The sequence below is a fragment of the Cupressus sempervirens genome, chromosome 5 (genome assembly GCF_028749045.1).
Source record: "Cupressus sempervirens isolate cs-2001-9-10 chromosome 5, ASM2874904v1, whole genome shotgun sequence".
NCBI classification, from domain to species: domain Eukaryota; kingdom Viridiplantae; phylum Streptophyta; class Pinopsida; order Cupressales; family Cupressaceae; genus Cupressus; species Cupressus sempervirens.
The window spans coordinates 1,045,583,179-1,045,596,768 of record NC_143122.1 but is presented as its reverse complement, the minus strand read 5'-3'; the positions used below and the strand labels follow the sequence as shown (position 1 = coordinate 1,045,596,768).

The 13,590-nt window shown below is 39.7% G+C and overlaps 1 pseudogene; it reads right to left on the bottom strand.

The window, feature by feature from the left end:
• Positions 1 to 200: 200 nt before the first annotated feature.
• The window catches only part of LOC149559517 (putative cinnamyl alcohol dehydrogenase 1), a 136,592-nt pseudogene continuing 123,202 nt past the window's right edge, over positions 201 to 13,590 (bottom strand).

The window sequence follows — 13,590 nt, the reverse complement described above, 5'->3', positions numbered from 1 at the left end:
TATATGAAAATTCTACTTATTATTCTATCACTTGCAAAATAATCTAACTACTACATCAAATACTATTAGCAAGATTCCATGGAAAACAATTTTTTTAGCCCATGGGCTTTGTCAACATGTTCCTCTGTTGTTAGCAACTTTTCTATATCTATGTCTTGTGTCTCTGACTATAATCAGCATGTGATTAAGGAGTTAAAATTTTATAATGAAAGTTTTGAATCTTTCATGGTCTTGGTTATATTTGTAGGTTGAACTTTGATTTCAAAAGGGAAACCAACAATGGTAAACACTCCTTCCATTTTCAAAAGTGGCATGTAAAGATCAATAGGGTGATCCCCTGAAGTAGTGTCAATGATGAAATCTAGATACTTGGATGAAGCCTCTATCTTCTCTTTGTTAGATGACACAATAAATTTATCTACTTCAAGAATCTTCAATGCTTCCTCCTTCTTCGATATAGGTGTGCTCACAATTGTAACATTTAACCCAAAGGCCTTTCCAAATTTTACTGCCATATGGCCTAGCCCACCAAGCCCTATCACTCCAAGAGACTTGCCTACTTTGTTCGTGTGGTGGCGCATCATGGGGCTATAAACAATAATACTAGCACACAATAGAGGAGTTGTTGAAGCCATTGTGTAGGTTTTCTAGTATGTTAATGTAGTACCTTTAGACACCTAAATTTGATTACACTGCTTTGGTAATCCTATTTAGCTATCTCTAAAGGCATCATTAATTAAATTTCTATTTAATTAAATCCTTTGCCATCCCCTAGTTGATTAATTTAATTAATCATCTATAGTCCTAATTGATAAATCAAATAACCCATCATTTATTAATTAAATCCTATTCTCCTATCTAATTCCAAATCCCAAATTTATTAAAATCACTTTAATAAATAAACCCTCAAATCTAATAGCCCCTAAACTATCCTAAATCCCCCATTTAGCCTAATCCACCCCATCCACCCATACTAAATAAGCTTAGACACTAACTCACCCACCCTCATGAATACCATCCACTTGCACATCTCTAACATCCCTAATCTAATCCTAACCCAAGCCTAACCCATCCCCTAATCATTTGCACATTCCTAAGCAAGCTGAAAAATTTCCTAAACCAAGCCAAAGTCTCCCCTCGAAATATCCCAACCACCAAGCCATGAATGCTCTTACAAAGCCATAAATGGCTCTTACATCCTTACTCATGACTCTTACATACTCAACCACCCTCATCAAGCCTTTGACCAACCCTTATCCTATCCTCTCACACTCATCCTCCTTGTGACAAGTGTCACCTCCCTATTGGTGCTAAACAAGCACAATCCATGTGCTCCCCTTTGAGTGCATCCTAGCCCTCCCTCACCATCTTGCCATCCTTACATCTTACCCCTCCATCCCTCAAGCCCTTAGCCTATAAATTGGATCCCCTCCCAATCCATTTCATCACAACCCATTTTAGTAAAGTTATCATGCTAGTTTGAGAAACAAAGCCATCAACCATACCCTCATAATGCCAAATTGAGAGCTCACAAGGCTACCAATTTACCATTATCCATCTCCACCATTGAATTAATCATGAAGCTTGAGCATACATCCCAAAACCACAACCGAGACACCTCTCCAAATCAAGTGAGAATTCTCATTCAGAGAGCCTATCCATGGCTCATATTCTCATTTGAGGACCTCACTTTGTCTCATCTAAAGTTTATATTGATTTTGTTGGTTAATGCTTTGGTCATTCAATGGATTAGTGTTTCTTGCTAACATATTAGTGTATACATTTTGGCACGCTCGGTGGGACCCTGCGTTTGGGTCAATCTAATCAATTTTTAAGTTTCTTTGTGTTAACTAACCAAATTAACCTTGTTTGCTTGTGGGTTTTTGTGTTAGGTTTGTTGATCTTGTTACAAGTACATAGGGCACCTTTTGGAAATCCTGCTACCGGCCATCTCATCATTTTTTATTTTTTGAAGACTTCAAAACCAGCCTATTTTGTGATTCTGTGAACCCAAGAATGTGATCCCACGACTGTGAGAATGTGACCATTTGCCGACGGGAATGTGAACCCACAATAGTGAGTTCATAGTTCATCACCAAACAGCTCTGCTACATGTCCTCAAATTTGGTCTGCATCCCCACCGACAAATCCTCTAGCGATAATGCATCTCAGAGTAGTAGGATCATCATTCTCACTTGTGAGAACATGAACTAGTATTTTTAAAACTACTGTTAAATTTGTAATAATTTATCTTTCTGTGGGACTGTCATTCCCACGTGTGAAAAAGTTGTAAAAATCATAAACTAGCGGGATCGCTCTGTTCAAAATGAGCTCCCTAGTTTTTTATTTTTGTTTTTTACCAATTTTTCCTGGCATTCCCATGCCTAGGTCAACCTACGGGAATGCATCCCCATGAAAGAAAACTCCAGCAGGATCGCAAACCTGCTTACGGGAATGCTACCCTTGTGGGAACGATGTGTCTCACATTTTCTCTATCGAAACGTTGTTTGAGTCTGGTCATGGCCATTATCTTTGTGTTTATCTTGCATGGTTAAATCTTAGGAAATGAACATGTATGCATAATCACAAACAAAATACACATCTCAATTTGGGCTTAAAATGAATAATGTTTTTAATTTATTGGAATATATGTTCGCTCAAATCTAGATTTTATAAACTTTCTAAGTTATAAAAATGAATAAAGACACTTTGAGTGAGTTTTTTTTTGGACTCACCCTCTTTAATCACCCATCATTCTAACCATTGGTTGCAATATCAGCACCATATATGAGAGATGGGTCTACCTAAGAGGGTGTTAAGTGCTCCACAAAAATCAAACTCCACTCACTTGATTTTTTTTTGGTTTTTCTAAGATAAAAAATTTCTTGAATGCACATTAGTCTCGCTAAAACTTCATTTGGGCATAAAAATTGAACAAACCTTGATGTGGAGGGCCTCCGGGCACAGGCTTGAAATTGAGCTTTACACACATCTTTGTTTTGGCCTTAAAATTAACAAACACCAACTCTTGAATGTCTTAAAGGAAATTAATCGATATTTGATGTGGAGGGCCTCCGAGCACACGAGTTTACTTTCTTGTTGACCCTAACTCTCCTTTGTGTATTCATTCTTCAATCACTTCTCTTTTGTTGGCACATTTCAAATTGGAATTGAACCTTTGCATCTTAATCATGTGTGTTTTCAAAAAGTCTAGATCAGAAAACTTAAGCATCAGTTGGGAAATAACTTTGTCTTTTAGCCCAAGATCATCCAAGTCTTCTCTCCCCTTGTCATCTTTTGAGGCCATCTTGGGTGCATAAGATTAGGATCCAAAATCTTGTTTAAGTTTTAGGAGGCCTACTCATGGATTTCATCACCCCTTGGGATGACCTCAACTCCAGTGTTTCGGCAGAGTATAAAGATCGAGAGGTGAATCCAAAGACACCTCTCTTGGGATCAAGATTTTGTCACTCGGGCTAAGCCTCAAGGAACTTTATACCCTTGAGAAGTGAAAGAGGAGAAGTGGGTTACTTCTCCTCTCAGTTGTGTGACATATTTTTGGTTTCATCTATAGATTTGGGCCTCATGTACCTTGCGTATATCGACGACTCCCTAGATAAACCAACTGTCAACTTTATACCCAACCATCTAGGATGTTCATGTGCTTGAAATGATTTCTCAAAACATTTGTAAAAATATACACACTCCTTGACACAAGCATCACATTCTGAAAATCAAAACTTCTATCTAGTTGTTCTTATCTATTGCTTGACCTTTTTACTTGTTGAATGAATGTTTTCCAAACTTGGTCAATCCTAGCATAGGGCATACTTAGTGTAGTCACTACCTCCAAAGAACCCCATGATTGTCATTTTTAATCCTCAGAAATATCTCATGTCAAGCCATCCCAAAACTAAGTTTAAGAAGGCTAAGCTTCCTCAAATACTAGCCTATAAGGAAATTGAAGCAGAACATAAGAAGTATACCCCTAATCCTAGGATTGCCAAATTGGATCAAATTGAGAAAGACGGAGCTGAAGTAGCATTACAAACTGAATGGGACTACAAAATCCAAAACCTAACCCTTCGATGTGGTTTTAATACAAGCCTTATTGACAACTCTACTGTTACTCATTCTGATTAGGTCCTTCCTTTTTATGCACACACTTATCCACTTATAGGTTTAGTATCTCATCTAGGAATTGCACTACCCCATTCAAGCATTTGAAGTTAGACCATCTCCTCTCATCTTAGGTTGTTGAAGAAGAATCCTCCACCTGCATTGTTAAAATCTTAGCATTATTTCCTCAGTCACTTAGAAACATTTTTGCATCACATCTCTCATCATCTTGAGTATCCTTGAAACACAACACTTTGCTAGGAATAGGTTGCTTTTGGTGTCCCACATCACCTTGATCCAAAGGTTAGGGTCGCACCTTTTGCATCACCATCATATTTCCCACATTCATATTTTAGGAAAATACAAAGCTTCTAGCACAAGCATCATATCATTTGGACTCCCTTAGTATCATCCCTCACTGCATTTGCATCTTTAGGAAAAGCATCCTTTCATGCCACCCACCACACGCTTTGGTAGGCACACATGGAAAAAAGACATGGATCCTAGTCATAGTGGTAACACATCCTGAGCTCAACCATACTCTGTAGTATCCATGACACCATTAGACCCACCACCACAAATCCTAGAAGAACTAGGATCATCCATAGATATTGAGGCTTTCATGAACCAACCTAGTCATGCTACTATCGTAAATGCCATCATAGATCTCAACAAGGAAACCATCATGGAAAATTTCTTATGAGACAATGTTGGTGTCTTTGAGTTTGGATGTCCACCACCTATCAACGTAGTAGATCCTACTCACCCTTTGTTTGGATGGCAACCACCTCAGGTAGAACCAGCAGACCCAAATATCCCCTCGACCCAGGTGCTAGTTCCCATTCCACAGAACACTCACCCCATTCCCACTTAACCATTAGTGCATACTACATCTCAACCAACCTCAATTATACCATTTTCATCTATTTCCACCACTCATTTTTCTACTCCACCAAATCCTCCATTTGCATCTAGCAACACTACCTTTTCGTTTCCACCCCATATCACATCTAGTCCATTTGCTACTCAGATACCACCATTAGGGTCCAATACCTCATCTTCCATCCCACCAAACATCACTATCAACCCCTTTGTAACTAGCCAAAGCTCTTCAGTTGTATTTCCTTTGGGACCTTGGAATATTGTTGTGACATAGGCACCTATCATTAGTCTTTCCCCTAGCACTGCAATCACGTTCGCACCTCCGACACTATCATCCACTGCTTCACATAGCTATTCACTCCCACCCCTCACCAACTATTTCTCCATGCCACCTCTAGGAAATAGCCCAAATCCACCATCACTCCAATTCTTTATAGTAAACACTTTGCCATGATTTAACTACCTTGTGCCTACTCCAAATCAGTCCTACTCTCAAGCAAGCGCACAACCCACATCTGTTGGGCATGGTATATATTCCCAAAGCATGGCACAAGCATCATTTGCATTACCACCATTCCAACCATAGTCTTCACACCAGCAGTATGCCCAAGCACCCACATAGAACTATCTCCTAGGGCAGCAACCTCATGGTTATCCACCACACCAACCTCAGCAGATGCAACAGTATGCACAACCCACGTTCCAAAAAACCATAGCATCCACTCCACCGAGGGCACTTGGATCAGGGGCACCCAATCCTCCACCTATAAGGTCTAAATGGGAAGAGATGAAAAATTCTCTTAAAGCCCTCAAGGATGGGACAGACGCCAAGACTTTCAAATTTTAAAATGATTGCCCATACCCATTTGATAAGACTATCACATTGTCTCCATTTCCTAAACATTTTGAGATCCCCAAGTTTGAAAAATTTAGGGGAAAAAGTGACCCAGTCACACATGTTAAGGAATTCTATATGCATTGTCAAGAGGTGGCTTATAATGATGTGTTCCTCATGTGGCTCTTTCCCAAAAGCCTAGCAGGACTAGCCTTGGAATGGTTCTGTCGTATACCGCAAGGTACTATTAAAACTTTTGCAGAACTTTCTGAGGCCTTTGTTGCTCAGTATACCCATCTCATTGAGACTGAATTATCTATAGTGGACCTTGTCTATAGAAAAAAAAAGGGAGGGGAAAGTCTTATAGAGTACCTGCAACGCTGGCAGATCCTCACAACAAGGATCTCTTGCACCATCCCTGAGCGCCATCTTGTCAAGATGTTCATAAACAACACACACCCTAGCCTCACTCATTACATTGTTATGAACTATTTGCAAACATACAAGGACATCAAAGAGAAAGGAATGGGCCTCAAAAAAGGCTTCATTAAGGATGGTGTCATTAGATTGTACAAAGAAAACACCCAAGACTATGGTTCGAGCAATGACAAAACCTGATATTGGAACAAAAACAAGAATAGAGTGAAAGATGGTGCCACTGACACTCGACAACTCCATATTGTTGGGGCAGCTACCAATTTTCCCACCACATTTTTCCAACAACAAACTTATCAATAGCAACCTCCTGCATATCACTAGCCACCCGTGCAAACTCATCAGCAAATGCAGGTTCCTCATAATCAAACTAATGCTATTACACTATCGGTAGGTAATAAACCCCATGTTCAGAGGCAACCATGAACATAAACCCCATTGGGGGAACCTCTTGATACAATCTTCAAAAAATTTTCCAAAGACAACCTTGTTTGATATCCACCAATGCAACCCTTGGAGCCCAATCAGTCTAGAGCATCCTAGTACAAAGATAACAAATATTGCAAATTCCATTGTGTCAAAGGGCACACTACCCTTAAATGCATGCAGCTTAAGGATTATGTATAGGACCTCATTGACCAAAAAGAGATCATAGTGGGGGCACAACCCTCACCTAATGTAGGATTAATGATGTATCAAAATACTTTCCCTCCTCATAACATGAACCTGTGAAAGGCACCTGCAAACCCTCCTGTCAAAAAACCTAACAATACTTCTAGTAAACAAGGTGATAATCGAGACACGTCTCAAAATTATACCTCAGCATACTTAGATTATGGTAGCTTAATTGGTTGCATATCCCAAGTTGAACCATCTATCAATGTCATCAATATCAAAGGCCTAGACACTCAGTGTACAATTGCTACCCGTCAAACATGACTCAATCTAGCTGGTCCACCTGTATCCACACAAATCAAAAAACCATCAGCATGACCACCTCCATCTCAAGCATCTCCATCAGAATCACCTTCAATAGGGACATAGTATAACATCTTGGAACACCTTGGAAACATGTCAGCCCAGATCTCCATCCTGGATATCTTACTAACAAGACCACTTTATCAAAAGATCCTTGGCAGCACATTACATGATTCATGCATCCCCTCTGACATAAATGCCACTAAGTTTCACAACTTGGTTGGCCATCTTTCAACCTCATGTGCCTTATCCTTTAAAAATACTGAAATCCCAATAGTTGAACCCGATCACATCATCCCACATCGCATCACTGTTATGGTTTCTGACTTTGCAGTTAAATGTTTCATGATAGATAATGGATTGGCTCTAAACCTATGTACTCTAAAGTTCATCAAGTAGGTAGGATATATTGAAGAAGATATCATCAATAAGGTGATCACCATCAAGGCATATGACAATTTGGAGCGTACTACTAAAGGAACCATCTTGCTCCCTATCAGATACGGCCCAGCCACTCAAGAAACACTTTGTCATGTAGTTGATCTTAATCTTTCGTATAACATCCTCCTTAGTCATCCATGAATTCATGCCATGAAGGCCATTCCATCCACATATCATTAGTGCATCAAATTTTTGCATAATGGCACTGAGATAACCATCCACGCAGATCTTGAACCCTTTTCTTATTGCAATGCAGTTGAAACTTCATACACCAATCACTATCCTGGGATCGAAATTGGCACCACCATGGCTAGCTCTTATGGAACCTACCATGATCTGAACACTATTTTAGCCTCCACTCTCTCCACAGTTAAGATCAACTACCAAGGTTGTGGTGAATATAGTCTCATGGATGCATTTTTTGTTGACGCTCTACCACTTGACCCACATACTCAAGGATGCCCAATACATCAAGGGCCTATACTAGAAACTACCTCTCTACTTCACTAGTTGGGCCCTACCACATTTGTCACCAAAGGTATCCTTGATGGAGCAGAAAATACACTAGACATTAACACATGGCTATAAAAGGAGCCACCTCCTAAAAGTGAAGCACTTCTTGATCACTTTAAATAGAAATATCCCTGGTCACATCGCTTGGCCACAGAGCAATGGGATTATCAAGGAGGTGGTTTAGGTTGCTAGGAATTAGGTATGAGATAGCTTATAGAAGCACACCAAGGGCAAAAAACCAAAGGCTTGGGCTATGGACTCCCCGCAACTAGGGGCACTACAACGGAAGGCCACACCTTTATGAACATCCAAAACACTCTTGTTGAGGTTGAAGACATCCCTAAGGAAGTTGAAAAGAAAGCTTATGATGATATTTTCTTGACAAAATAATCCTTGGATCCTTTGTGCTCTGCCAGTTATCCTTGAATCTCATAGACCTCCCCCTCACTCACCCCAAACTCATAGATTGGGACCAACCAAGTGTCATTCATGTTGACGAGTTCTCTATCAAGCACGCACTCCTTAAATTCATGGGGGCAAAAAAGCCACATAAATGGCCGCCTCCACCATCAGCATATGTCTACAAGCTAGATCCTATAGGTTACTTTGGGGAGGAGGAAATCTCTAGTCACAAAAATGAAATTCCAAGAGAAATAAAAAAGAAAAAGGATAAAAGAAAAATATCCCATGGTGAAAACTCCTCTGGAGCGCCATCGGGTGACTCAAAAAATGAAACAAAAATAAAGGACATATCCAATGGTGAAAACCTCTCAAAGGCACCCAAGGATGGATATTTCATCCTCCCCCCATAGGAGCATCGACCTCCTATATCTTTAGTTTTGACAGAAGAAACTTGGCCTCTAAATATCAGTCCAATAGAGATACCACATATCACATACATCACAGCCTCTTTACCACTTGAACAAGCAGAGCTTCTTCTTGAAGTTCTCCATGAAAATATAGGCTACTTTGCATGGTCATATCAGGATATGCTAGGGTTGGACCCCAAACTAGTTGTACACCATCTGGCAGTAGATCTAGGGGCCAAGCCCGTCAAGCAAAAACTTTGAAAAATGCACCCCAAGGTGGCTTTATTAGTCAAAGCAGAGCTAGAGAAGTTGTTGGAGGCCAAAATAATTCAACCAATAGATTATTTTGAATGGATTTCTAATATGGTACCTATTACCAAGCCCTTTGGTGATATCAAAATTTGCACTGATTTCTAGGATCTTAATAAAGCTTGTCCAAAGGATGACTTTCCATTGCCAAATATCGACATGATTGTGGATCTCACTGTAGGTCATGAACACTTGTCACTAATGGATGGTTTCTCTGGATATAATCAGATTCATATAGTACAATAAGATCAGTATAAGACAGCATTTACTACACCTTGGGGGACATTCTGCTACAATATGATGCCCTTTGGGTTAAAGAACGTTGGGGCAACCTATCAACGTGCAATGATAGTCATCTTCCATGACCTAATCCATAAGATACTTGAGGATTACGTGGATGATATTCTAGTCAAATCTCTCAATGCTTTGGATCACTTATCTCACCTCGAGAAAGTGTTCAACTGACTAGTAGAATATCATCACATGCTAAACCCAAAGAAATGTGTCTTCGATGTTACTTCAAGAAAGCTCCTAGGCTTCATTGTATCACAACGTGGTATTCAGATTGACCCTAAGAAGGTCAAAGCCATCATGGATATGGCTCCTCCTAAGACACTCAGGAACCTTCATTTTTTGCAAGGAAAGCTCCAATCAATTCGGCGGTTCATTTCTCAGCTTGCTGATAAGTGTCAACCTTTCACTCACTTGCTTAAGAAAGATCAAAATTTCAAATGGGACGCAACTTGCCAGCTCAATTTTGAGCTCATCAAGCAATACTTAGCTAATCCACCTATTTTGGTTCCTCCAATTGTAGGGTACCCCCTCATATTATACATCACAACTACTCCCACAACATTAGGTGCTCTGCTAGCACAACTTGACAATGTAGGAAAGGAACAAGCTATTTATTAGATTAGCCAAACATTAGTAGGCTATGAACTTAACTACACAGAAATGGAGAAGGCATGCTTAGCAGTGGTTTTTACCACCCAGAAGCTATGTCACTACATGTTGAGTCATACTATACAGCTAATATCAAAGATTCATCCATTGAAATATATGCTCTCTCATACAGTACTCACTAGAAGCCTGGCAAAATGGGTTATGCTTCTGAGTGATTTTGACATTCAATATGTTGACAAAAAGGCCATCAAAGGCTAGGCTATTGTAGATCACTTGGCCGATGCACCCCTAGTTGTAGATCACCCACTCATCATGGAATTTCCAGACGAATACCTCTATTTGATAGAAAAATAATCACTCTAGAAGCTATATTTTGATGGCTCCTACACATCTCATGGCTTCGGTGCAGGCATACTTTTAGTTACACCTCAAGGTGATTATATTCCTAAATCTTTCAAGCTACAATTTCGGTGTACCAATAACATTGCAGAGTATGAGGCCCTTGTTGCGGGACTAAAAATTGCCATTGAATGGAATATCACAGAACTTTAGGTCTATGGTGATTCTTAGCTTATCATTAAACAAGCTTTGAATGAATATCAAACCAAGGATGACAAGTTACTACCTTACAAAGATCTGGTTGATCAATTAAAGGAACATTTCACTCAGATCTAGTTCATCTAGATAACCAGACTTTAGAATAAGGTAGCTAATGCTATGGCTACTATTGGTTCTCTCTTGGAAATACCACATGAAGCTACGCAATATGAAATCTTTGTTGAGTAGCTACACAAACCCGCATATAAGAATGATGAATTAACATGGGTCTGTATCTTGGTCAGTCCCCAATCTCCATGGTACCACAAAAATCATGCTTACCTACTAAATGGTATCATATCTCCTCACCTCACACGAATCAAATGCCAAAACCTTATTCGCAAATCTTCTTGTTACACTATCATCACCAAAACCCTATATTGTCATGCTTATCATGATATTCTCTCTTGATGTTTAGATCAAAATGAGGCTATGATGGCTCTCAAAGAGGTACACACTAAACTTTTTGGTGCTCACACAAGCAGGATGGTGCTAGCAAAGCAAATCCTTCGGGCTAGATATTATTGGCCTACTCTAGAATAGGATGCATGTGAATTTGTGAAACAATGTTTACCTTGTCAACAACATGCTAATTTAATTCGGGCTCTAGCATAGGACTTGCAACCGATTGCACCACCATGGCCTTTTTCCTGCTAGCGATTTGATCTTGTTGGTCTTATTGTGCCACTTTCTTCAGAAGGGCACAAGTGGATAATCACTGCCACTGATTATTTCACTAAGTGGGTCAAAATAGTTCCCCTTGTTACTACCACGGGAGTTCAGGTATCCAAGTTTATATTGTATCATATCATATGTCACTTTGGCATCCCAGCTAACATTTTCACAGAGCATGGAGGTAATTTTGAAAACCTCAATATGGAGGAATTGTGCACTTCCCTCTGCATCCACCACCACTTCTCGAGCCCATATTTCCCACAAGGTAATGGTCAGGCTAAGGCAACTAATAAAACCCTCCTCAAAATCCTCAAGAAAGTTGTTAATGACTCCAGCTGTGATTGGCATTTGCAAATTAATCCCTCCCTATGGGCATACCACACTTTATTCCATACAACCACTGGCACAACTCCATACTCCTTGGTCTATGGTGCTAAAGTAGTCTTGCCTATTTAGGTTGAACTCCCATCACTCTGCATTTCTCTCTGAGGATAGTTATTTGATGAGGAATATAGAGTGGCTCGACTTACTCAACTTGATCTACTTGATGAAAGAACACAACATGCCTACGACCATCTCATGGTCTATCAAAGTCACCTCAAGAAAAATTTCAATAGGAAAGTCCATCCGTGTAGTTTTCAGAAAGGTGACATGGTCTTGAAAGAGAATATGAAGGTTCAAGCTGACCGAGAAAAGAAAGGCAAGTTCGAGCCCATCTGGCTTGGTCCTTATGTGGTCACAACATCTTTTGGCTCAGGAGCCTATCAGCTATCTACCCTTGAAGGTGAAGTCCTAAATGATCCTACCAACATTATTCACCTCAAGAAATTCTATGCCCAAGGATAGCATTTACAAGTCAAGGAAAGAAAAAAGGCATAAAGAAAAAATAAAGCACCCAATGGTGAAAACTTGGCAATTCAAGCACCTTGGATAGGTCCCTATTGAAAACCTAGCAAATAGGTGCCAGGTGTACTATAGCTCTTCCATTATCTATCACCGACACACCCCCCTTTATCACCCCCTCCATAATATATCACTCATCCTACCCACTTTTCGAAGGTATTCCTCATCATTATTCGCCATGCTTCACAACATCATCCTATAGCACTTTGCACTATGTAACATCCCATCTCATTCATAGCATCATGTGTATCATACTGGATGTATCCTACCATTATACTCTATTAGATCTACCCTATCACATGCTTTTTATCCTTACCATATGTAGCATATACAGCCCATACAACATGTTTCTCATACCTTTGCACTAACCCTTGTCTCCCATATACCATACCTATGTGAATAAAACAATATTCAGATCCTTATACATTAATCACACTTTGCATAAATCCACCTAAACAAACCCATGTATTATAACAATGCTATCTCCTCATCCTGAACTTTCCCCCATCATGCATATACTTACTACTATGTTTTGCTATCTAGTCATGAGTTCCCATGTCCTTAACTTGTCTTACTTGTACATATTATCCAGGTCTTGTTGCAACCCGTTAGTTGGTCCCTTTGACAAAAGGTTCCTTTTCACCATTGCAGAATTTTTTGTTTTTTCCCTTTTGGTTGATTGTTTCCATGTATCTTTTGTTTTTTCCTCCTCAAGATCACCATGATCATTTCATATCATGGTGTTTTTTGACTGGTGAAACTAAGGAGGTTGGTTTTGATCATAGTCTTTTGCTACTTGTGAGTCAGTTTGATATTATCCTTGCATATTTCAAACATGTTTTCATCTTTTGATGAAACATGATGCACTTGGGTAATCTTGTTTGCTTGTGGATCATCTGGCATCATTCCAACACTGATCTCTTCAAGACTCATGTGTGATCCTGGGGCAATCCTTGCAAGCTTGTTTGAGTTAGTCCTATGAACTTTTGGGGAAAAGGCCTTGATGTTCTTAGTAACCTTGGCAGATCCCTAACAATCCTATATCAAATAAAGTGTTTATACTACATCGTGGTACTTCCTCATGAAGTACCCCATGCTCAAGCTTCCCCTACATCTTATTTTTATTTAGAAACCCTAGTATATTCCTCCTTGTCATCACCCCTCTCCCTTGAACTATCACTTTTTATATCC